The sequence below is a fragment of the Rhipicephalus sanguineus genome, chromosome 2, assembly GCF_013339695.2.
Source record: "Rhipicephalus sanguineus isolate Rsan-2018 chromosome 2, BIME_Rsan_1.4, whole genome shotgun sequence".
Lineage (NCBI taxonomy): Eukaryota > Metazoa > Arthropoda > Arachnida > Ixodida > Ixodidae > Rhipicephalus > Rhipicephalus sanguineus.
Genome location: NC_051177.1, coordinates 99,623,063 through 99,647,847, shown reverse-complemented (window position 1 = coordinate 99,647,847; position 24,785 = coordinate 99,623,063). Strand labels below are relative to the sequence as shown.

General features: G+C 45.1%; 1 protein-coding gene and 1 long non-coding RNA gene across 2 annotated transcripts in view; one reads left to right on the top strand and one right to left on the bottom strand.

The window, feature by feature from the left end:
- Positions 1 to 2,536: 2,536 nt before the first annotated feature.
- Positions 2,537 to 24,785, bottom strand: part of LOC119383458 (uncharacterized) — a 166,802-nt gene continuing 144,553 nt past the window's right edge. Inside the window, exon 3 of the long non-coding RNA XR_005181666.2 lies at positions 2,537 to 2,712. This is a non-coding gene — a long non-coding RNA (uncharacterized LOC119383458). The remainder of the gene's footprint in view (positions 2,713 to 24,785) is intronic.
- Positions 23,771 to 24,785, top strand: part of LOC119383457 (Down syndrome cell adhesion molecule-like protein Dscam2) — a 179,563-nt gene continuing 178,548 nt past the window's right edge. Inside the window, 1 exon segment of the mRNA XM_049412517.1 lies at positions 23,771 to 24,515. The gene's annotated coding sequence lies outside the window, so the exon portion shown is untranslated.

The following is a 24,785-nucleotide window of genomic DNA, read 5'->3' as shown; positions in this document are numbered from 1 at the left end:
TCTTCCCTTCCCTCTCCACTTCCTCTCTCCCCTCCATCTCTCTCCTCCCTCTCTCCTCCCCTCCTTCCCTCTCTCCTCCCCTCCTTCCCTCTCTCCTCTCCCCTCTCCACTCCCCTTCTCTACTTCCTCTCTCCCCTTTGCCTCTCTCCCCTCCCCTCTCCACTCTCCCTCTGAAACGCGGGCTCTACATGCCGAAACGCTGCTTCGCATCACTTCATGGTCCCCTTTAGCGGGAGATGGTGTGATTTTTCTACTTTCCGTGGCATATTTAGTGACGCGAGCGCTTTGGTGCACAATCTCTCCGTTTGGTATCTCAGTTCTTCCTGCATTGCGCTGGCCTCGGACTTTTCTAGATCTGTTTTCCCTCCACCTTGCCGCCAAAACAGAGACAAAGAGAGAGATGGAATTAGGAAGATGTAGAGAGCCTAGCTAGTTGGGAACATTTCGACATATATTTCGTCCTAATCGATACCGGACTCGTCAACGCCTGCAAAATGAGAACGTTTAATTGAGTTCCCGTTGCGCAATCAGCGTCTAGATCTGTCGTTTGCGCCTAAAGTTGGAGTTTTCTGATTTGGCTGCTCTAACAGGGTTCTTATGTCGGCTGTCAACTAGCGTCGCTGATCGTTATCCGGAACGCGAAAAAAAAAACAAAAAAACATGGCACCATGTAATGTTGTTACTCCTCAATGCTGTGGGAAATTGCAATCGATCTCAATTTTCTTGCGTCATCGCAATAAGATTCCTTATCTCACTGTCAGTTTATAGAGTTTTTAACGGAACATAGAGAAAAGAACTCGCTGGTGATACACTTGCATCACACAATGGGTTGGTACGAAACACAGTAACCACAATCAATGCGCGCCTGACAAAAATGTTTTGGAAAACAACCTACATCTGCGCACGGACTACGGTATGCTATTTCGGAAACCAATGCTAGCTAACTAAAATTTGTTTACATTACAAATATGCACAACACTCAAGGACACCTCAAGGATATGAGTATATAATAATAACGAAAGTGAAGTGGGGATGTAATATCAGAAAAACAATGCAAAAAAAATTCGTGAAATTTTGGAGTAGTACACGGGAGAGTAAGGAACAATATATATATTTCATGTAAACGTCACAAAATTTATAATAAGAATGAAAATATTAGAGCTTAGCCATCATCCCAAGCAGGCAAAGGAAAGCGCCACAGATCGGGTTCCCCAGAGCATACATACGGTAATGGGAATATCGAGTAAGCCTGATGACACTAAATTTTAGCGGGTTTCGGGGAGTCTTCAAAAGATGCTTCGTGAAGCTGAAACAAATATCTAATGCGCCATCAGCGCCGCGTTGACCAGCGCGGTTCTGCTTTGACACATTCCTAACGCCGTCGTGTCAGCGGTTGCGTTTAGTGTGAGCTTACATTAGACCACCAGGCGCGTCTAGCCTTTTGATGAGCGATGGCCAAGCTCGCACTCCCTGCGGGTATTAATATTCATCAAGACAACGCAATTTGTCACACCACTTTGACAATGTTGGGCATGCGCGAAAACACGCGCTAGCAGAGCGTGTAATTTGAATGTCGCCCTCACGGTACCCCTATCCAACGACCCGACCACTCGCGTGGTGAAAAGTTGGTAATGATTTGGAACATGGATGGGATAAGCATGAAACTACTCAGCGATGCACCCAATCGTGTCCGATGTTGAGCCCCGTAGGGACAGACATTGCGATTTTGGCTGATGAATGTACTTTCGTCTCCACTTCGGGAGGGTCTCTGCAAACCTCGACATTATTGCTTGTTCTGGGAAGCACATCACTTGTGATTTAGGTTTTTGCACATGACAGCAAATGTAGTTATACTTACATTTTCTATGGGCGTGCGTGTGCGCGCCGCGTGTGTGTATGTGTGTTCAATTTATCAATGAATAGAGGTCCACACGCGCCGAGAACAAAACTGGAAATTCGCACTCCAAAATAACACCTCAAATTACGCTAATAGCTATTTCAAATTATTGAGGTTACAAAGGCGAAAAGAATTATCCCTTGATGAAAAACGAAAGATGTTCGGGACTACCACGTCATCGAGGAAAGCCGTTACATCCTGAAACATTTCGCAAAAAGTCCTTAATTCAGCCATCCTCATAGAAAACGGAACCCTCGCAGATTTTTTAAGGGTACTGCTGATGTATTTTTCAATCATTGTTTCTATGAAAACGCACTTTTTATATTCATACAACATAAATTAGACGTTAGGCATGGTAGTAATAGTACATGTGCTGTGCTTTTTCGGTAGTAAGCGTGAGGTCCAAGATGCATTTATCCGCAACTATTATGTCATCGAACAACAAGTCTGACAACTTACAGAGCGCAATAAAGAAGCTCTACGGTGAGCTTCTCGAGTGCGCATTACCACCGCAGTGGCTATTTTATGTTTGTGTGTTGCCGCTTAGAGCAAAGTTATTGTGTGTGTGTTGCCCTTAGAACAAAGTTATTATCCAAACCAAACAGAAAACAAATTAAACACGCTGGTTCAGGTAGGGAACATAAATGGCGACGGAAACTTGTCGTGGCGCAGCCCATAAGAGCACCGGAATATTTCAGTCATACTCGTTGTTAAAACTCGCCCCGCCACTTATCCAGAAATCCCTCTTCTTCACGTGACTGCTTTTTCTGCCCGTCTGATTTGCTCTCTTCGGGCACGCCATGCTTCAAGGGGCCCTGCTCGAGAAATAGGAGCAAGATGTCACGTTCGTATATCTGCATAAGGTAAACGTCAAATTACGAAACAGAATTAGTTCTTTATTTTTCTTTATTGGGGACATAGGGACATCCTCATAGGACATCCTCATGGGACATCCTCATGGGAGAAATAGGAGCAAGATGTCACGTTCGTATATCTGCATAAGGTAAACGTCAAATTACGAAACAGAATTAGTTCTTTATTTTTCTTTATTGGGGACATTGTCACTGCTGCGTTGTAACCGCAAAAACGGCAAGGAAAATAAAGACGATAAGACCAAGCTGCCCTTTCCTCGGCGTACAATCATGAATGACGTTTGCAATGGACTGGGACGGCAATGGGAAGAAACAGGGGTAGAAAAAAAAGAAAACAAAAAAACTGGGGCAGCTACGCGCTAATGGCGAGGAAGCGGCAGCGTTCTCTGTCTTTCTACCTTTTTTTTCCTTCTCTTTCTCTTTATGTGCTCTAACGTGACCATAAGTTACCCTTTAAACGCCAGTGTTGTCAACATGCCTGGTAAGCCCACGATGGGCACACAACTACTGCACTTTCAAAAACACGTCGATTCAGCTCGTAACGCTTGGCTCCAAAAAAAAAAAAAAAATGCAGCATAGAACTACTCGTTGACTGCTTCGCATGAAACCGATTCCCACAAGGCGTGGGGTCTGTCGAATTCTGTTTTTCTCTCTCTCTCTCTCTCTGTACTCGTTCTCTCACCTTCTATCATTTTCTCTATTTCTTCCCCTTCACTCTTTCTCTCTCTGTCAATTTTCTTTCTATGTCTTTCTATATCTTTCTCTCTCTTTTTTTTTCCTTTTCTTTCTCTTTTTCTCTCCGTATCTCTTTCTTTCTCTCTCTCGGTACTCATTCTCTCACCTTCTATCTTCACGCCGGATGAATCGGCGCACGTGTTCTGGGAGCGAAGCAGAAGGTGAAGAAGAGGACGAAGAGAGCGCATGCCAGTTCATGATGATGATAGCTTTCGGATACAGCAACCGCATTACGGTCGCATTGAAACTCCGCTGTTAGAAAGCTTTCTCGTTTAACGGCTCTTACTCGTGCTATGTCATTTCTTCGTCCACTGCCGGCGTGTACTTCAAAACAGTAGTAAGGCAAACCAGGGCTACTTGGCATGAACGCATTGTGGAATAGCGCAAAAAACACGGGGACAGAGGTAAGAGGGACGACGCCGACACTAACTTTTAACGGACGTTTATTTTCGGATAGAGAACAACTGGTCAGGTGCAATGATTCCTTCCGACAGCAAAAAATAGTCAACAATTCCCTTTCCCCGGATACAACCCTGAAACTAGCAAACCCAGCTATTTATCCAAAAGGCATAAAGACTCGGTGGCTTATGCACTTCCAATATTTCGATGAAAAAAGCTTCGGCTACCTCTCTAGCTGTTTGATCACCGTGTTTAGATAATATGGTTGCGTCATCAAAACGCAAGAAGTGCATAAGCCACCCGTCTTTATTCCTGCCAGAAAAAGAACTAGGTTTGCTGGTTTCAAGGTTGTAAGAGGGGAAAGCGAATTGTAGACAATTTTTTGCTGTTGGATGGAGGTTTCGCGCATGACGAGCTGCATTTTCATATGTTGTATATGTATAAGTATGTATATATCTATAAAGTCCCCACAGAAAAATAACTCAGAAAAATGCTTCCGAAGCGCGGAATCGAACCAGGGACCTCTTGTTCCGCAGCGAGCGGCGCTATCCACTACGCCACGAAACGCCGATCCTCCACGTAGCTAACGGCGAGCGTTATATACACACCATTTAGCGCTGGACGGACTCAGAGACAGCAGGCGATAATAAGCGTTTCTTCAATACCAGCGAGGTGGCGCTAGGAGCCCCACGGGCGCATTTAAAAGTCGTCGGCGAGCTCGCTCGCTTCTTCTTATATTTGCGCATGGGAGAAGCTTGCCCTTCCGCCGTCTGCTCGCGCGGTTTTCTCGTGGCGAGGGGTAGAGGAATGTTTCACCCTTTCACCGTGATGTACGCGCTCATGTTACGGCGCGTACGAATGTCACTCGAGCTCAGGGACGCCGCTAAACGAACAAACAGAAGATGAGCGCGAACTATCAAGTGTCACAGGTCGACACTTTCTGAAAATAAACGCCAGTTGAGAGTTAGTCCCTCTATCATCTCTCTTGCCGGTATCCCTGTGTTTTTGCACTACTCCACAATGCTTCAAAGTAGGGTTGTTCCTCTTGTTTACTTTGTTCAGGTTAATGGGCCTTCGCCGGTATTTAAAAAAATAATATTTTCCTCCAATTTTTTTACTGCCACTGAGCCAACTAGATTGTCCACGAAACGAAATAAGCTGAGAAGCGGTATTGCTCCAATTTATCGCTTCCCCGCAAAGTGAAACATTTTCGTCTGGCCCTGAAACGGTGCAGTGTTCATCTTGAGTAAGGTTTTCTTTAGTTTTAACGGGGCACAGTGCTCGCACGGACGAGGGAATAACGCACTTACGACAGGGAATAAAAGAGGGAATAACGCACTTACGACAGCCGCGTCACCTGTAAGCGGTTATCGCTCAGCGCGAGCCGCGCGTGGACGTAATGAAAGATTCCCGAGTGTTTTTGTATGTTCTTGTCAGACTGTGCGCACGGCGCGAGTGTTTGAGTTCATTGTGGAACTTACCCGAGCACCAGTGATAGAGATATACTGTACGATGATGACGTATCTAGAAATGACAACGTGTTTTCGCCCGCAGGGCAGATTATTAACTGCCAACGACAGTGCTGGCTGCTGTATCATTATACTATGAGTGGTACTTGCTTTGCTTGGCAGAAGCTCGCTTAAAGGGACTGTCTACCGTCCTTCATCGCTTTTCTGTTTTGTACCGCAATTGAAAGCGTACGGTCTGAAGTGTCCAACCTTGCAGCGGTTTCTGTGGAACGTGAGCAGAAATTTTTAAAACAGAATTTTTCCGTCTGCGTTCGGTCTTCTTCCATTGGCGTGAAATATGCCCACAACACTGGTTGGTGGACGCGATGACGATTGTAGTGCCGGCAAAAATTAAAACCGAAAGCACAAGTGATTTCTGTAGCATTACTTTATTTTCGCTGAACAGTAACGTAATGAATGTAACAGTAGTTTTCAGCGCGCTAGCGGTTTAATTAAGCCCTATTATACAATTAGAGAACACTTGTTTTGCTGTAATCGCAGTCTATGCGTTTATTTTAGCACTGCTGCCGCAATCCAAGGCAAGTTGATTCATAAACACGAGAACGATAAATGCACGCCTTCACAGCGCAGCACATGTCAGACATCCTAACAACAATACATCGGGACGGTACGACCAGCGCGGAGGGCCGCATGGTATAGCGCATGAGTTGAAGCAGACGAAATTGAAGACGGCGCCGCAAGCAGCGCCACCAGGGAGCCTTTTTGGATGCGTGAGAAAAAAAAAGCAAAAAAGTTACTCACTGACGCAACCGAAAGCAGCCATGAAGTGCGTAAAATATAATTTCAAGTTATACATGTTTGTTTTTAAGCAAAATGAGTCTACCTGCAAGGATTTCTTGTCCTACCAGTAGATTGACCACATCGCTGTTGGGTGACGCTAGCGGTCATCCTTTCACGATTTTCAACATCAAGTTAAAAATATAATTCCTTTTTTATGGGGCAAAAGCATGCTCGTTGCCGCCGATGCGACGAACGATTATCTCATTTTCACCACAATCAGAAAAAATTTTCCGAGCGCTAGACAGTCCCTTTAACAAAAACTCGGATGCTCAGTCAGGTGACTTAGCTTCTTAATTGATCAGCTTCACAAGAGCGTGACAGTATAGGTAACTTCTGGCCGCTAATGTGCGACATAATAATTAGCGTTTGGATTACTGAACTTAGGAAAGGATATGCCGAGTTTGTTATTTTGTGAGGGCATTCCTCGCCAACTCATTGTCATTATGTCTGTTTAATTATTCGCTCAAAGTTAGTCATCAAGAACCACCACTTATGTCATATGAGCGTGCTGACTTTTTGGGTGACCCAAGGTAAAATGAAAACTTGCGAAGAAAAACACAGGGAAACAAAAAAAAAGCAATGGTAATTACCAGTCAGGTGCGCGCATTCCAGGCACTTCATTTAAAGAGAACAGGAAAGAAACCCGAAAGCAGCTAATGTAGATGCCATTATCTCGGCTAACGGCGCTTCCATTAATTGCGGAGGGATGGAAACTCCCGGGCGCGCACCTTTGGCCTTGCAGCCCTAATAGGGGCTCCCCGCGTCAAGCGGCTTCTGCTGAGAAACACCATCCACATCCCCTTAGAGGCGGCGTACGGAATTCCAAATACGCACGTGCGAGCTGCGTAAAAAAGGGCACTTTAGTTTAGGGGCACAAAGGCGCTCTTATCTCCCACTGTTACGTAATGAGGAATGGAACCGTCCTCCGAAAAAAGTGGGAAACAAAAAAGAAAACAAAAACGGTCACGCTAGTAGGTAATTCGAGCGAGTGTCTTCATCAAGCTACCTCGGCCACTGTGGAACGTACAGTCGTCTTCAAAAGTTTACATTCCGCTAGGTCCGAGAAGGCTGTAAAATTTCCAGCAATTTTTGACTGTATTCAGGTCGAACTGCACGGTGCGTGTTGGTGTGCTTTAGAACAGGCCGCAAACCTAAATTGAAGGATGGTTGCCGACACAGCAGAAATATTCGGCGTCTTCTTGAGTCTCGTGCTCATTAACCTCTTCACAGAGGCTGTACGTCGACAAGATAAGTAGCACTCGGCCGAACTCGTTCTCAAAATATTACATATTTCTTGCTTGGGGCTCACTCAGATCCAGATTCGTGCATCTCCGTGTGTCCGAATGAGTCAGCTTGCTGACTTACGCTGTCGATTGGTCTCGTTTTTGCGAATGTGTCACAGTGCTACGCTATCGGTTTTACTCGAACTTTGTACGCGAAGATGCGCAAACCAGCCTCACTTATCAGCATTGAGATGAGTCAGAGTTGAAGTCAAGATTTGAAGTTGGGCGTAACTTTAAGACTATAAGGAATCGTCTACCTACGCCTTCGGAGCGCGTAAAAAATGGATGGCTGGTCTATACGTTAGTTGGGGCAACACACGAAGCTTTATCAAATATATCGCAATGACATATATAGTTTATTACGAGAGCGGCTTGTTCACTAGAAGTTTAAGGACGGGAGGCTTTTGACAACAATTACTGAGTTTACTAGCACCTCTACAGTAGTTTTCATAGTTGCAGAAATATCGCATTTAGCACCTCCATCCTTTTTTAAAGCGAACAGCATGATGGAAAATTAATAACACACGTAACGACGAAGAATGGCTATCTATATCACGAAGGGATCACGCAAACAGACACAAAATGCCCGCCTAAATATAATCCGGTCTCAATGTATCCACGAACCATGAAAAGGGACGACACATTCAGTCGAATGCCTCGAAGATTCCATTGACTGCACTGGCGGCCAATGCTCGGCAGAAGCACTGCATGGTGCTACCTGTTCCATATAGTGCATGTCATTGCTTTTACAGAGAAATGGTTATGCCAGTGTTCGGCCGTGCGACTGAAAAAGAAATTATAATGAATGTGTTACATTCAGGACCCTCACTTGCGTGCCTAAGACGTACGTTGTCTTATCGTGAGGTACGCTGCATAATAAAAGCTTCGCGATTTCCTTATCTCCCGGATAGACACTATCGCAACGCACTATCAATATCGTAGCGTTCATGCGAACAGCCACGCACATGATTTCGTCTACCGCAGTCATTTTCGATTGAGGAATAGAGAATGGCGCACTGTCTCGCATTTGCAACGTTCAGTCAAAAGTAAACGTTACGAAGAGTTAAGAAAACTAATACAACAACCTAGATCGGTTTGCGTCATTGCCTATAATGTCCTTTGAACAGTCAAGCGCGAAGGCTGGAGATCAGACGATAGATAAACAAAGCTACGCTCACTAGAGCAGTTCTTTTTCTCCGTGGCCCACAAATGACGAACGAGAAAGAAAGAACGTAACTGAAAAAAAGAACGCCCTAATAAAGAAAAATGATGGTCACGAGAATAAAGTGTAACGTTGCAACATCTGAAACACTACCCAGGCTAATCTTCACCGGCCGCCGAAATTCGCGTAAGCGGCGCGTGGCGAATTCGGATACTGTTACAGTGCAGGGCAAGCCAGCAGTGCCATTTATCAAAGACGTTTACGTGCACGCTTGAACAGAGCCAGCCATATAATTTCGATTACTTTGGTTGCCACTGCTTTTTTTATATACTTATGTGTAGTTGTGTTAGTAATGCAAGCCGAGTGATCGCCTGTGAACTAGGCGCGCAAGCTTCGGCTGCTGTAACCGTAGGAGGGCGCTCCTTTGGGGCAACGGAGAGTTTTTAATCATAGCGTAACATTACGGAAAGCCGATCCCAGAATATTGTGCCCTCAGCAGAATGCCCTGCAATAAACGATGTTTGTTCGTTCGTTCTCAACTTCAGGGTGCAATCTGTGTACATAGGCGAGCGCACAGGGGGGGCAGGGGGGGGGCAAAATCTGCCTCGTACATTGACATCGTAGGGGGGGGGGGCGCTACGATGAACCTTCGCGCCCCCTGATGGGGAACCCTGCGCACGCCTATGTCTGTGTATGACCCTTTATCTTTAAGTGCGCAATCATACAAACGACGCGTTTCAGATAGAGATCGTCGCGAGGTGATGCCGCGAGTTTGGACACAAACCGTGCACTTTGTTCACCGCCGTTAGCACAAATAAAAAAATAAAAATTTTAACTGTCTTCTGTGTTAGCTGCCGAATCTCTGTTTATTTTTATGTGTTCCCTTAATAATGTGAACCTAGCTCTACGTAAGGTCACGCACGTTCACGAGTGATGTAGCCATGTGTGATGAAGTCGCGCCAAGTAACTTAAGTTTTTGGTTATGCCTTTTGAGACGTACTTTTTTGCTTACGAATCCGGCAAACTAAACTGATTGTACATCCTTAAGCTGCACCGTGAAATGCCTATGACACGACAAAATTATTGCAGTATGTGATGTTAAAATATTCCCAAAGCTGTGTTCCTTATTGTGCGAACTTTAACCCATTAAGGCCCAAGCAAAAACTATTTGTTGAATGTAATTGAAATTTCGCACACTTATCTAACTACAGTAGACAGCAACATCTGGCAAGTTTCATAGCGTTACATCTATTCCTCCAGAAGTTATGATACTGTACTTTATAAAGTACGCTGGGCTCATGCGATAGCAATGCAAGCTGGCTCGGCACACGAATAGCCAGCATGCTTGACCCTTGCCATACTAATACAAAAGTTGTTTTGGCACATGCAATTTGTCGAAGCAGCGACGCATCATGCAAAGCGTTGCACCATACTTTTCGCAGCATCATTTCTATTTATCACAGACAGTGCACTTCAACCGTTTTTCAATCTTCTTGTGAAATGCCCATATGGATGAAGGGGACTGGCAGGCACACTGGACACGGAAGACCTCTTGATAGTTCTACTGTGTACACGGCACAGGTAGTGTCTTGCAAGTATGCAGGTGAATGACAGCAGTCGACGCATAGAGGGTCTGCTAACCTCCAGTAGGTAGGCAGATCCTCTATGTATTCAGTGCAGCAATGTTGATGATCTGTGTAAATAGGTGCTTCCATCTCATTTTCCCACGAATGAAAATTCTGAAGTTATACGCAGCTTGATTGTGGAGGTGAATCTCTCCCATGGCAATATTTCTCTAGCTGCTGACGATGTTTCGCGATGGCACTACGTTTTTCTTTTGGTTGATGATCATCTGCTTAGAGAGCGTAGTGGCTCGACAATAGTTCATCGCCAACAAGTTGCTAACGCGTTGTTCTTTGCCCTTTACGAAAAGAAACTCGTTTCCCGGATCAAAACAGAAGCAGTCTTCCCGATTTCTTTCGTTCCATCAGGCATGCGTAAAGTGCTTTATTCGCACAGCCGTCTTCCCCCTCCTCCTCAGCTGGGGAGTGACAATTACTTCACCAAGAGTGCTCTCGTATATCTGCCGTCTGTTGCAGTCTTCGAGTCTCAAATGACCGTAAAAACGGCATTGTTCTGCAAGAAAATTTACTCGCGCTCGCTTTCTGAGGCAACATAGCAGTGCACGTAAGTGTTCAAAAAGCACTTCCTCATGTGTGACGTCCGCCGTTCAGAGAAATGTGCGCCAAGTTTTTTGGTTATGCCTTTTGAGACGTACTTTTTTGCTTACGAATCCGGCAAACTAAACTGATTGTACATCCTTAAGCTGCACCGTGAAATGCCTATGACATGACAAAATTATTGCAGTATGTGATGTTAAAATATTCCCAAAGCTGTGTACCTTACGGTGCGAACTTTAATACAGATGGCGTGCGTCATTAAGCTGCGAGGACGATGACCATTGTGCCGATGAAATAAGTAGTAATACCAAATCACCGCAGAAGGTGGAGGTAATATCGAGTTGACAGCGGAACTCGAATGTGTTCCTTTCCGCTTCAGAAATTTTCTCATCAGCGGCGAGGACTTGCTGGCACAAATAAGAAACAGACGGGCCATTTGGCTCGCACCTTCGTTGCAATTTACCGCGTCATTCCGTCGCCTCCGCCATTCCCGGCCAGTTTAGTGGGCTCCGTGACCCATTGGCTCTCGTGCGCCCACTTCCCGGAGGAGTGAAGATTATCGACGGTTCGCTCGTTACCGAGTAGTCCTTTTTTCAGTCGCCTCCGTCTATACACCGCTTGATGCTCTATTAACATTTACGTTGCTATTTGCAGCGTTACATGCAGTAGCGTCAACAGAAAACAGTGTAAGGCCGAGTATATCCTAGAAGGAGAATGAGGAAGAAGGAAAGGAATGAAAGGCAGGGAGGTCAACCAGACGCGCGTCCGGTTTGCTACCCTACGCTGGGGGGAAGGGGATTAAGAGACGAAAAGATAGGAAGATGGAAAGAAGTGAGCGTACAAAAAATAAGCGCCACGTTAAACAATACTGTTGCGTTCCATGCAAGTTCGTATCCTGACCGTATGCTCAGCCCGTACAGCAGGGCACTGGACGTTTTATGTCCAATACCTGCAAGTCTTCATGAATTAGTGGACCTCCGAGTAGTAATGTCATTAGTAATGAGGCCAGACTTCTGCAAGTATTTACAGTGAAACACAATACGCATGTGATCCCGAGTGCTAAAGCTCTATTCTAATCGCACAGTATCAAATATAGGGTGATACTTAACCTTCAGCACTGGCTAAATTCGCCGTTGCTAAACCACCTCTTCATTGCGCGCGGTGTATTTACCACTCGTGTCAGACATAGAAATGCTGAAATAATTATTACATTCTAATAATTTCCTTCATTTTTTCACTGTGCTGTTCTTTTACATTCGAGAATTTTGAAAGATTGGGTGAATAAAAGCCTGGTTTTGTTTTTCATACTTCTATATTATCTGCGCTGCAGGTCCAGTTCCTGAAAACAGAAAATCACTGGCTTGCGCAAAACACAAATGTAGCAATGCATTCTTAACCTATTCAGCTGTGTTTTCTACAACTTTCTTTTGGCGTTCATTGGGCTCCCTGCTGATATTGGAACTGGCTCATGTGTAGGCGAGCGCTATGTTGCAGAACATGTTATCCCTTAGAATAGCGCTTAGTTCCCGGAGGCGCCACTATCCGAGCCTCCACTACACGAGGCGAATGCTATGCCTCTACGTCACCACTATACTGCTCAAATATACACCACTAATGGACATTGAAAGGGTGGGAAACACATTGAAGGAAAAAAAAAACAAAGGGAACTATCTGTACACGAGCATTCGGTCACCCGACAACATTCTGTCTAACGTAGAGTCAGATTTATCTAAAAAAAAAAGCTAAGAATATTTTCAAGGCATACGAGTTGGCACCTGTATAGGCCCTTGTTCCGAGGATTGCGCATGTCTAAAGCACGGCTTTCGAACACTCCTATTAGAGTAATAGGGAAAGCTGTGCTGTGTCTATCGAAGCGGGCACAATCGAATTTAGAGTCACAGGTCATCTCTCGGTATCCAGAGGATATAAGATTACAGAATGATTCGGCCATCGTGTGCATTTGTGGGTACCGCTACGAGCCTTAGGATATATAAAAGGGCTAAGTTCCTCCGTTGTAATCGGGACCCAACGCTGTTCTGTAGGTTGAAGTTCAGTGCAGTACTTCCTGAGCTTTGCCGTGTCCCAGTAATAGCTCGTGGGGGTTTTCATTCTTACACGGTCGTAGTTGTTCGTGCTTGGATTGTTCTATATTTCTCGCTTCACTGGGATCCTCAGTCATCTTTGGACAGACCGATCAACCCCAGAGCTCGTCTACATTGTAAGAATATAAAGAGAAAATAACAAACCGAGTTTGAGAAGTTGTTTGGCAGTTCTATGTTCGAGTTCCATAGTTTCCAGATGGACAGTACAACTAGCGACGGTGTCGTTCCGGATCAGGAGCTTAGGCCACTGATTTCCCTAGTGGTAGCCATACCGAGCACACAGCGTGTAAAAAAAGGAATCTAAAAAGGATGAAGCCAACTCATGTAGAAAATAATCTAACTGTTGTATTACGTTGTGTTTATCCCCACACGCTACTACCTTCTAATCACCAGGAGCCAGTGCATCTGCTGCTTGAAAAAAAGTTTTCAGGATGGAGGGATCAACGTAATTCCCACATTTAAAAGGCTGAGCCCATTTGTGTCCATTGGCCTAGTGCTTCTATCAGCATGAGACCTCATTTTCTGAAACAGCCCTTGTTTTGCAACCCAAACGTTATGTTGCGGCCGTGTTTGTACCAAAGTTATCACTGATATCACTAGAGACCGGATTTTAGGCAAATGCATATTTTGTTCCTTGCGCTCCTATCGCGCCATTTTTGTATATGAGCATGAATTAGAGGTTAAGAAGGTCTTTGATAGTGTTTTTATAGTGCCTATAAATGCCTATTTTTGGCGTTCGTGCCTAAATGCTTACAAATGCCTATAAATGCCTTTTTTTTTCAAATTTTCGCTTATATGAACGCTATTTAGCCTCAATTTTCGCTCTCGGGTGCTGTTTGAGACCGTTATTCATGTTACCGCGTACGATTGACTGTTAGGAACTATGGGGTTCAACCTAGTCCTCTAGTTCAACCAACCAACAAGCAGCTAGCAGCAGTGAAGCGGGACACTCCGGCGAGCATCCGCCGCCGCGCTGACATGGCCCCAGCGGTTGGCGAATGCGAAGAGCCGTCAGCGGAAAGGAGAGTAAAGAGCAAAAAAAAGAAAGAAAAATGTGATGTGCGTGCAGCTTTTCTTTTGTTTGTAATTTACTTTTTAATGTGTTCGTCGCAGTAGCGTAGCCAGAAATTTTTTTCGGGGGGGGGGGAGGGGGGACAACCATAGTTTATATATGTTCGTGCATGCGCGCGTGTGTGTGTGTGTGTGTGTGTGTGTGTGTGTGTGTGTGTGTGTGTGTACACACACGCAAAACTGAAAGGCTTCTGGGGAGGGGGGAGGTTGAACACCCCCACCCCCCACTCGCCTGGCTACGCCAGTGGTTCACTGCAAGGGGAGAATTGGCTTTACGCAATTTGACCCTGCCAGTAGGAGGAATCCTTCCCTTCTGGTCTATTAGCAATCTGGCTGTCTGCTCCTGCTCTGCACTTCCCAGTCATGCTGGAATGATACTGAGGAGTGTGTTGAATCGACATTGGACTCTTGACTCATCGTGCAGAACACGGGCGCACCGTGCGGGACAATTGTACGGCTATGTTCAACTGTTGGCGCCTTTGTGCCATCTTAAGCAATAACATTTTCGTATTCCTATCCTAGATAAAGGTCGCGCACGTCTTCACTTGAAAATTATTTGCATTTATGTGCAAATTTATTGTGCCTATATTTACGATTTTGGAAGCCTAGAACATTGTTTTGCCTGCCTATCTTTGGCGCCTAAAACGAGCTTTTTTAGTGCCTAAAAATCCGGCCTCTAGATATCACGGCGTCGCTGGGCGCAACACGTGTCAATCCGAAATTTTGCTGTCCTTATTGACTATTAAAGCGAAACGGTCTGGTGTTCTGACACTGAATGCTAGACTCAAATAGTGTGACCCGTTTTCTGATGTACGGAAAAATCAACGATTGGTTTGGAAATTCAATGAAAACGTGCTCTTAGCAGATGTACTTGATCTCTGAGTTTATATATACTTGATGACAGGCGGCCTAGGTTGTCACCTCCATCGCACTCACAGCCTCGATTGCGTTTTTTTTTTCTGGGTGCATGTTCGCCAATCAGTAATAGAATATTTGTGGGGGTTTTACGTCCAAAAATTACAATATGATTATGAGGGACGCCGCAGTGGAGGGCTCCGGGAATTTTGACTATCCGGTGTTCTTTAACATGCACCTAAATCTAAGTGCACGGGCCTCTAGCATTTCTCTCCCGTCGAAATGCGGACGCCGCTGCCGGGAATCGATTCCGCAACCTTCGGGTCAGCAGCAGAGCACCATAACCACTAGAATACCGTGGCGGGTTATTTGCCAATCAAGGCGTTAGATTATTCACTAACACATTTAGAAATGTTTGTATTTCTCTATCATTACTGCAATGTAACAATCTCTTATCGTCGTTTCGATTCGATTACGTGTCACCACTATACGTTGAGTGTCACTTCACCCCGAGAGATAGGAACTGAGTCCTTGAAGGAGAAAAATAATTAATCCTTCACGACAGGGTCTTTCTAGATTTTAAAGGAAGGCCCGAATGGTCTAGTTTAACCATTGGTCTTGACCTTCAACCAAGACCGCTAACATTAGGCAGAGGCGGGTTTGAAATGTTTGACTTGCGAAATCAAATTACGGGCCGGAGAAAGTGTTTCATTTCTTTGAACTGGCGCTCCCTCCAATTAAAAATACAAACCGACAGTGTTCGAAGAAGGGACAAACGGTGCTTTCTAAGAACTCATGCCTAGTAATGAGGTTGTCGTTTTGTGTAGTTTAAGTGCGCCATAAGAATGGCAAATAGCACCGTCGCGACGTCTTGCGTCACGAAGTCGTGTATAAATTTTTATTTTTTATTTTTTAAAGTGAAACTCTTAACACTTTTCCAGTGGCTTCGTAGGAAAAAGGAGCACATGAAGAATCTAGGCCTTTTTTTGGCGTTCTTTCCTTGTCTGAGCGAGGAAAAAATTCCGCAGATCCCATGCATGGTGGGAATCGATCTAATGCGAAGCAGTCAGCGAGGAGATGCATACACCGCATTATTTGTTTTTTAAGCAAACCAAGGCATTCATGACACGAGCGCACCATGAGCGCGGCCCGTAAACCATACTGTGCGTGACATCCGTGTCAAGATTTTTATGTTACCACCCGTAATTTATGTTTGTCATACAGTAATGCCATGCCATATCAATTTTGGTATAGGTATATCCATTTAACGAAACGGCCCCGAGTGCTTCAAGACCGTGTCATGTAAATTATTCTGTACCTGGCATACATGCATTGATTTGTGTCTTACGACCTATCACTAATCTTAATCATACGCTCTTGTCGCGCCATACCAATATTTGTATATAACAAACTAATGAAATGACCGCGACAGCACCAAGAGCGTGGCATGACATACATATCCCGATTTTCATGTTACGACCTGCCACTTATGTTCTGTATACACTCACGTCACACCATATTAATTTTGATACATATCACCTTAACGAAACGGCTGCGAGCGTACCATGAGCACGACATGTAAATGATGCCGTATATGACTGGCATATCATTATTTTCATGTTACCACCTGCATTAGTTTTGTCATAGACTCATGTCACGCCATGCAAATCTTCATCTATATCAAGCCAGCATAATTGCCGCGAGCGCGGGTTGCACGTCATGCCGTACATCACATGCATTTCATGATTTTAATGTTCGACATGCCAATTATGTTTGCCATAGAGTCATGTCACTCCATACCATTATTGGTATATTTCAAACTTCACCACCACGTAATTCAAAAAGGCCACGATATTGACTTCCAGTGGTTACCTGGCCACTGTGGCATCAGTGGAAATGATTCCGCCGATCACGCTGCTCGCGCATCACATCAGGAAGCAAACATCGTCCCAATTCCGCTTTCAAGGACAGACACTGCAAGGCAAATTCGACAACTGGCCCGCAATCTCACACTGAGGGAGTGGAACGCACCAAGCATCAGCTATACCAGACTACATCAACTGAACCCTTCACAGCAACTCCCACCTCCATCCGGCCTTCATCGACGCGAAGCTTCACTTCTCTATCGCCCTTGGTTGGGAGTTGCTTTTACGAAAGCATATACAACGTTAATCGGAATGACTGACAGCGCGGCATGCGATGTTTGCGGCACCGAAGAAGACATCGAACACTTGCTGTGCCACTGCCGTCGTTTTGCCTCGGAGAGACAAGTACTGTCCAACGCACTGCGGCCACTGGATGATCGGTTCTATTTCCGTGCAGGTGCTACTACAGCACCGTCAACATCTCTCGACGGCCCACAAAGCAGTGAAAGCACTCTTGTGTTTTTTTCAGAACGACGGGCTTATGCGAACGCCTCTGACTTGTGGTGTAATCCCGCACGCTGTAGTGAATGCACTGCATATCTTCTCTCTCTCTCTCTTTTTTTCTCTTCCCTCCTCTCTATTTGTCGTCTTTCTATTCCCCTTCCCCGACCCCCTAGTGTAGGGTAGCCACCCGGAAGTGTTTCTGGTTAACTTCCCTGCCTTCTCCTTTTAGGGGCGAAGCTCCTTAAGGCGGCACCCGTTCGTCCCTTGTAGTTGTCGTAGTCGTAGTGCGTAACCAGTCGTAACGCTAGTACCAGATCTTGACCTCCAAGGTGGTGCCGGTGGGAGATTTTTCCTGTTCGTTGTTGAACAATAAAAAATTCGCAGCGCGTTAACTAAAAGCCGAATTCTTCTGTCTCTCATTCCCCAATAGCAGCCATTGGCATGTTCCAGTAGGAAACGTTAGTAGAAGTAGAAGTGTAAGTGTTAGCTAAAAGCCGACTTCTTCTGTCTCTCATTCCCATTAGCAGCCATTGTTTACCTCCAAGGTAGTGCCTGGTGAGATTTCTCCTGTGCGTGATTAAACAATAAAAATTTTGTTCAAAACGCCGTTGATTGATGAAATAAACCAACGAAAGACGCCAGATGTTTTCTAAAAGCAAAACGAAAGAACGCCAGATGTTTCGAAAGCAAAACGAAAAGACGCCAGCTGCTTTTTATTTATTTATTTATTTTTACATACTGCAGCCTCAATGAGGCTATTGCAGGAGTGGGAAAAGAAAACAAACAATAACAGCAAATCAACATTCATGAACATGCTTCCAGAAATTCTTTCAGTGGTAAGCAACGCACACTTCCGGGCAACAAATTCCAGGCTTCAATAGTTGCAGGAAAAAAGCTATATTTGAACATGTCAGTGCGGGTGAAAAAAGTTGTAATGTTAAGGGCGTGGTAACTCCGCGTAGACAAAGGTCTGGAGAACTGAAGATAACTGTCTAGAGTGTCGAGGCGGGGAGAATTGATTAGATTGTAAAGGAATTTGAGGCATTCAACGTGGCGACGCTTCGCAAGTGTAGTGAGACCTAGTTGAGGAAGACAATTCGACGGAGAAAAATCCCTGTCATATCTTTTGCATACAAAACGCACAGCTCTTTTTTGAACGCGTTCTAGTTTCTTAATGTCACATTTCTTATGTGGGTTCCACACCACGCAACCATATTCGAGGATGGGACGAATGAGAGCTTTGTAGGTAAGCAGTTTGGTTTCTTGAGGAGCAAGACGGAGCGTACGATGTAAATAGCCTAATTTCTTAAGAGCCTTGTTGCATGTGCGATCAATGTGTTTAGACCATGAGAGATTGTGTGTCATAAGGATACCAAGGTACTTGAATTCGTTCACCCTGCACAAACTAACATTGTTAAAACCATAGTCAAAAGTCAAGGGGCATGAACGTCGGGTAAATTACATAACGACGGTCTTGGAGAAGTTAATATTCATTTGCCAAGATTTGGACCAGCTACAAAAGTGAGAGGAGGAATTGTTGAGAGTGGCATGATCCAGTGGAGATTTAACAGTATGATATAGGACGCAGTCGTCTGCGAAAAGGCGTATTTTCACAGGGGTGTGCAAGGGGAGGTCATTAATATAAAGCAGGAATAAGAGGGGGCCCAGCACAGAACCCTGGGGAACACCTGATGAAACAGGCATCGAAGGCGAGTTAGTAGAGCCGAAGCACACATACTGTGAACGCTGCGAAAGAAAGTCGGATATCCAGCCAACCAAGGACACGTTCTTTAATATGGCAAACAACTTGTGCAATAATTTAGGATGTGAGACAGTGTCGAATGCCTTGGCGAAGTCTATGAAAATGGTGTCAACCTGGTCACCTATGTCCATCGAGCTGCTGATGTCATGAACGAATTCTGTAAGTTGAGTAATAGTGCTAAGACCGCGTCTGAAGCCGTGCTGGTAAGTGCTTAAGATTTTGTTCGTTTCAAGGAATTCCATGATATGTTTAAATATAATATGCTCTAGCATTTTACATGAATGCGCTGTTAAAGAGATTGGTCTATAATTGCTTAATAATTGAGCATTACCCGATTTAAATAAGGGCAGAATTGAAGCACATTTCCACGAGAAAGGAAGTGTGGCTGACGAGAGAGATTTTCTAAAAATAATTGTGAGGTATCTGCTACACCAAAGAGAGTACCTAACTAGAAAAGCTGTTGGGATGCCGTCGGGACCGCATGATTTCTTGGTGTCTAAATTTAAAATGAGATTGAGTACGCCCTCAATTGACACTGACACATCGTCAATTCCGGGGTGAGATTCTGAATGAAAAACAGGGATGTCCGAGTTGTCAGTAGTAAAGACTGAGTGGAAGTAGGCGTTGAAGGCAGAAGCGATTGTCTGTGGATCAGAAACTGCAACATTGTCAATTGTCATCGTTTGTGATGAAGACCCAGATGGTTGGATAGCCTTCCAGAATTTACGGGGATTTGCTTTCATTAGCTTCGGCAAGGTAACCCTGTAATAAAATTCTTTCGCTGCCTTAATTTTAGCACAAAGTTCGTTTTTGGCGCTAACAAACTGTTGGAGCTTTGTTAAGTCACCAGAGCGTCTTGCTCGACGTAGTCTGGTCACACGACGCGACAAATGCAAGAGGTCCCTAGTCATCCAAGGTATTTCAGTGTTTGTTTTCTTTGTTTTCAAAGGAATGAAAGAATTGATACACTTACTGACAAGACTTTCGAAAAAAACTGATAACGTATTGACATCACTGGTGAAGCTTTCGAGCTCAAATTCTTGAAAAGAGTCGCAAAGGGCGTCTGTAATTGCTAGATCATCAGCATGGTTAAAATCACGAAATGTGCAGTAAGTGTAACGGCATTTTGGGACGATACCCGGAACTGAGAACAATACAGCCTTATGATCGGATACGCCATCAATAATATCACATTCAAAACCGGAGTTAGCTAGAGATGAAGTGACAAAAACCAGGTCCAGGACAGCAGCATTACGTGTAGAGTCCTTAACAATTTGGTGAAGGCCACAAGACAACGAAATGTCGATTAGCTCTCTTCCGATGGATACTTCATGTCCGCTAACTGTCATAGATGACCAGTCCACACCAGGAGCATTAAAATCACCCATGCAAATAACGTTAGGCGCTGAAGCAACATAACTTTGTAGAAATTGGTTTAGATTCTGTAAATGTTTTATATCAGAACCAGGCGGTCGGTACACGACCCCGATAATCAAGGACATATTTTCTAGTTGGACCTTCCACCACAAGGACTCAGTATTCGGTGGTGCAGGAAGTACAGAGAAGTTCAGCTGAGACCGAAGAAATAGGGCCACACCGCCGCCTCTCCCGAATTCTCTGTCTCTCCGAACCACCTTGAAGCCAGGGAGAGTTATTTCAGAATCATGAACTCCATCATGCAGCCAAGTCTCAGTAACGCCGACAGTGTGTGGGGAATAAAAGGAGACGAGGGAAAGAAATTTGGAGTAATTATTAACACTTATGGCATTGATATTTAATAAGAAGAGTTTATTGTAGGTGCCACGTGGTCAAGAAGATGTTTCCCCAGAGGTTGATTCAGCGGGTTTAGCTAAGCCAGTGGATGATTGGACAAGAGTATTGGATGAACTATCCCAGTCATATCGCACCTTGTCAATGAACACATGATCAAAACGAATTTGGACAGGTGCACCGTTATCCCTATAACAGGCGGATGCCTCCCAGAGCCTTTTGCGAATATTACGAACCTGAGGAGAGAAGTCTTCGGAGACCCGGAAGCCAGTGTTTTTAAGTTTATAGCAATTTTTTAACACGGCCACCTTATCCTGAAAGTCCAAGAGCTTCATGATAACGGGACGTGGGCGGCCTCTAGCATTACTGCCAAGCCTGTGGCACCTTTCTATGCGCGGACATGCAACCTTAAGAGTGTCGTCGAACCACTTGGAGATGATGGCGGATAGTTCCTCACGATTCTCGCCAGGCCCTTCACTAAGGCCATGAAGGATAATATTGTTTCTACGTGATCTGTTTTCTAAGCTGTCGTTTTTGTTAGAGAGAGTTGATATGGCGCTCTTTATTTGTTGAATTTGAGCATGCATGTGATCATTCGAAATCTGCGTACCACTAGACGTTGATGGTGATTCCAGAGAACATACACGAGCTTCCAAAGCTTCAAACCTCGCATTGAGAGATGACTGAAACATTTTGATTTCAGCAATATCCTGAGCCAATTTCTTTTGACCATTTAGTAGTTCAGCGAACATTTCCACGACCGTGGGTTCACTATTAAGATCTGTCAACTGAGGTTGTGAAGCAGTATCGCGCTGAGAACGGATGTTAGGGCCAGGGTTAGATTCCACATCACCGCTCAGTAAAAGTCTGCGGGCGGCATTTAGAAGCACAGTGTACAATGAAGTATAAACAAAACCCTGATAGCGATCATGTGGGCGAGGGAACAGCAGCATACATCGGTCATCCGAACGAATGCACCGAGGATTGGCAAGGTAACATACCTGCGTGATGAACAGACAGCGGATTAGCATGGTGCCCACACCGCTGTTGCCTCGCCCACTGATGAAAGAATCCACCGGGGACGCTTTTATAGCTGTAGACCATGCAGACGTCGAACTAGGTCTGTCGATGATTGGGCCGTCGAGTGTAACGTTAGCCTTGTCCGGTGCAGGATCCAGGGTGAAAGTCGAAGAAGCGAAGGTGAAATCATCGCTGTTATCCGCAAGGAAGATAGGGCAGTCCACACGTGCGCTGTCGTTCACATCCATGACACGGCGAGGGAACGTTGACCAGGCTATCCACTGAATTACGTAAGGAGCATGCGCGGTGGCATCCCCAACGAAAGACGCCAGATGTTTCTGAAGCAATGGTTTTCTAAACAATGAAAATTCACAGCGTACATGTAAAATTAAAGTGAGCTGCAAGTCGTCATAACTCATAGAACCTTTAGTATAAACTCGCCCGATCTCACGTCGGTGATGATGTACTGGGCAGAATTCACGGAAGATTCACGGTTTACCGATGAACCTCCGCAGCTTCGCCCACTCATCATCATTCACTCCGTGGATATGCTGTGATTTTTTTCTGTTTCCTTCCTTCAAGCTAGTATGTTCCTTCCTTCAAGCTGGCATGTAAGTCAAGCCGTACATGACATGCATGTCATCATGTCACGTTACCCCCTGTTCATTTATGCTCGTCATACTATCACGTTGTGCACTACCAAATTTGATATACGTCAACCTAGGGAAACGGCCGCGAGCGCACCATGAGCGTGACATGTAAATCATTGCGCACATGACATGCATGTCATTTTTGTGTTACCACCCGCCATTTATGTTCGTCATTCATAAATGTATCATTACAATTTTGATATATATTCATTCAGTTAAACAGCCGCGAGCGCCCCAGGACCACATCATGTACATCATACCGTACATGACATTCATATCAGGATTTGCACATTACTACCTCTCACTTATGTTTGTCATGAACTCCTGTCATGCCGTACCTATTTTGGCATATATCAAATTAACGAAACGGCCGCAAGAGAACCAAGATATTGGCATGTAAATCATACCGTTCATGACATGCAGTGCCATGATTTTCATGTTATTACCTGCCATTTATCTTCGTCATACAGCCGTGCCATGCCATACCAATTTTGGTATACATGCCATTAACGAAACGGTCACGAGATCACAAAGTCGTAGGCGGATAGATAGATAGATAGATAGATAGATAGATAGATAGATAGATAGATAGATAGATAGATAGATAGATAGATAGATAGATAGATAGATAGATAGATAGATAGATAGATAGATAGATATGCTCAATGTTGTGGAAGTTCGCATTTAAAAAAAAAAGAACAACGCTTCTTTGAGGAAAAAAAAACGAAAGAAATGCGGCTTACGAGCACCATGTGCTTCTCCTTACCCCGCTCCCCCCCTCCCCCTCTCTTTACTTTTTCGTCTGCTCTTTGACTATTTGAGGGATAACGGGAGAGGTGGACGCAAGGGAGAGGCGGCCTTCGGCAAGGCCACCGGGAGTTGAAAGGGGAGCGAGAGAAAGGAGCAACCCTCGCGCGCTGACGAGCAAAGCGTCGGCGGCGCACGTGGTTTGCGCCGCGAGGGCGCTCGTGGCGATGGCCCGAAGCACCCGCGGCGGCTCCCTACTCGGGAGTCGGCTCACCGATGCCGCCGCCGCCGTCATGCGCCGCGCTGTCTCTGTCAGTGATGCTGCCCCTCACTGCTCTCGTCCCACTTTCGAAGGAGCGTCTGACGTGCCTGTGTTCTCTAGTACGCCCGAGGCCTTGAAAGTGCCGGTTACTTACTGCAGTAAGCTTCGGCGAGTCTTCAGAAGTACGCTATGATGAACGACACCTTTGCTGTCACTCTTTCGAAGGGACTGACGCTTGAATTTTAGCACTTAACCGTACTGAATAATGATTTTTTTACGCAACTTCGACCGCAGTTGTGTCAAGAGGACCTTGAAGTAGGACTGATGTCGGAAGCTGCCTGCCGTCTACCGCACTCCAACTTTAGCAGGTAATACCTGTGGCGTACGAGAAGCTGATGTGCAGGTATCTGGTAATTAATCCATAAGTAGTAAAGGGAGTATCCTAGAGCGATATGTCCGATGTTTTTTTGGTCGGTCTTAGGTCTTAGGTTTCAGTGATTTGTTTACGGGGGCGGCTGACTTTGCGCGTGAAAGTAGGGCCACATGGATGATTGCGCAGGACAGCTTGACTTACGTTGGTTCAGTGTGCATATCCGGATATCTGCGGCAAAGTGCAACGATTTGAGGAGGCACCGCTGACAGGTGTCTACTATATTTATTGCAAAGCTGGTGCAATTTCGTATAGTTGCACGTCCTTCGCCCGCAGTTGAATATCAGCCACGTCAAGACGGTGCTTTTCAGCTTCGTTACAATCATGCTTACAGTATTGCGTTGTTCAGCGCGAAAGAGGCCTATGTGAGTGCAAAAAATTGTGCGGGACTACCGTTGTCGGAGTAGTCCATCGACGAGCCGGATCAACGTTGTTTCACGATCCTTTGGCGCCACCGAGAAACTTCCAACGGGATAAACACTCGCTTTTGTGGGCTGTGTGTGTGAGGGTTCGCGGGTACGAACAACAGGATTACAAGTCCCTGCACTCGCCACGAACAGCTGCACCATGCGTGACGGGAGCTCATCCTGGACTGAGTTTCTCTTGGTTCAACTTTACGTCTGCCTCTTCTTCGGTCGAGGTAAGGTTGGGACTGTTTCACCGTTATATAGGGTGATTAATTTAGAACTGACCTATTTCATTGGGCTTTCCTTTTGTTACAAATTATGCGATTTTAATACCGTTTGCAGAAAAAGATTCAGGAAGGACGAAAATTTATTTGCCCACCGCGTTTTTCATGTGCGATGCTGAAAACAAAGAATAAGTAAGAAATAACGAAAACCGCGACACTCCTTGAAATTCCATACAATGAGGGACTGCATACTGTTGAAGTCAGAATTGTTCAGTTGAA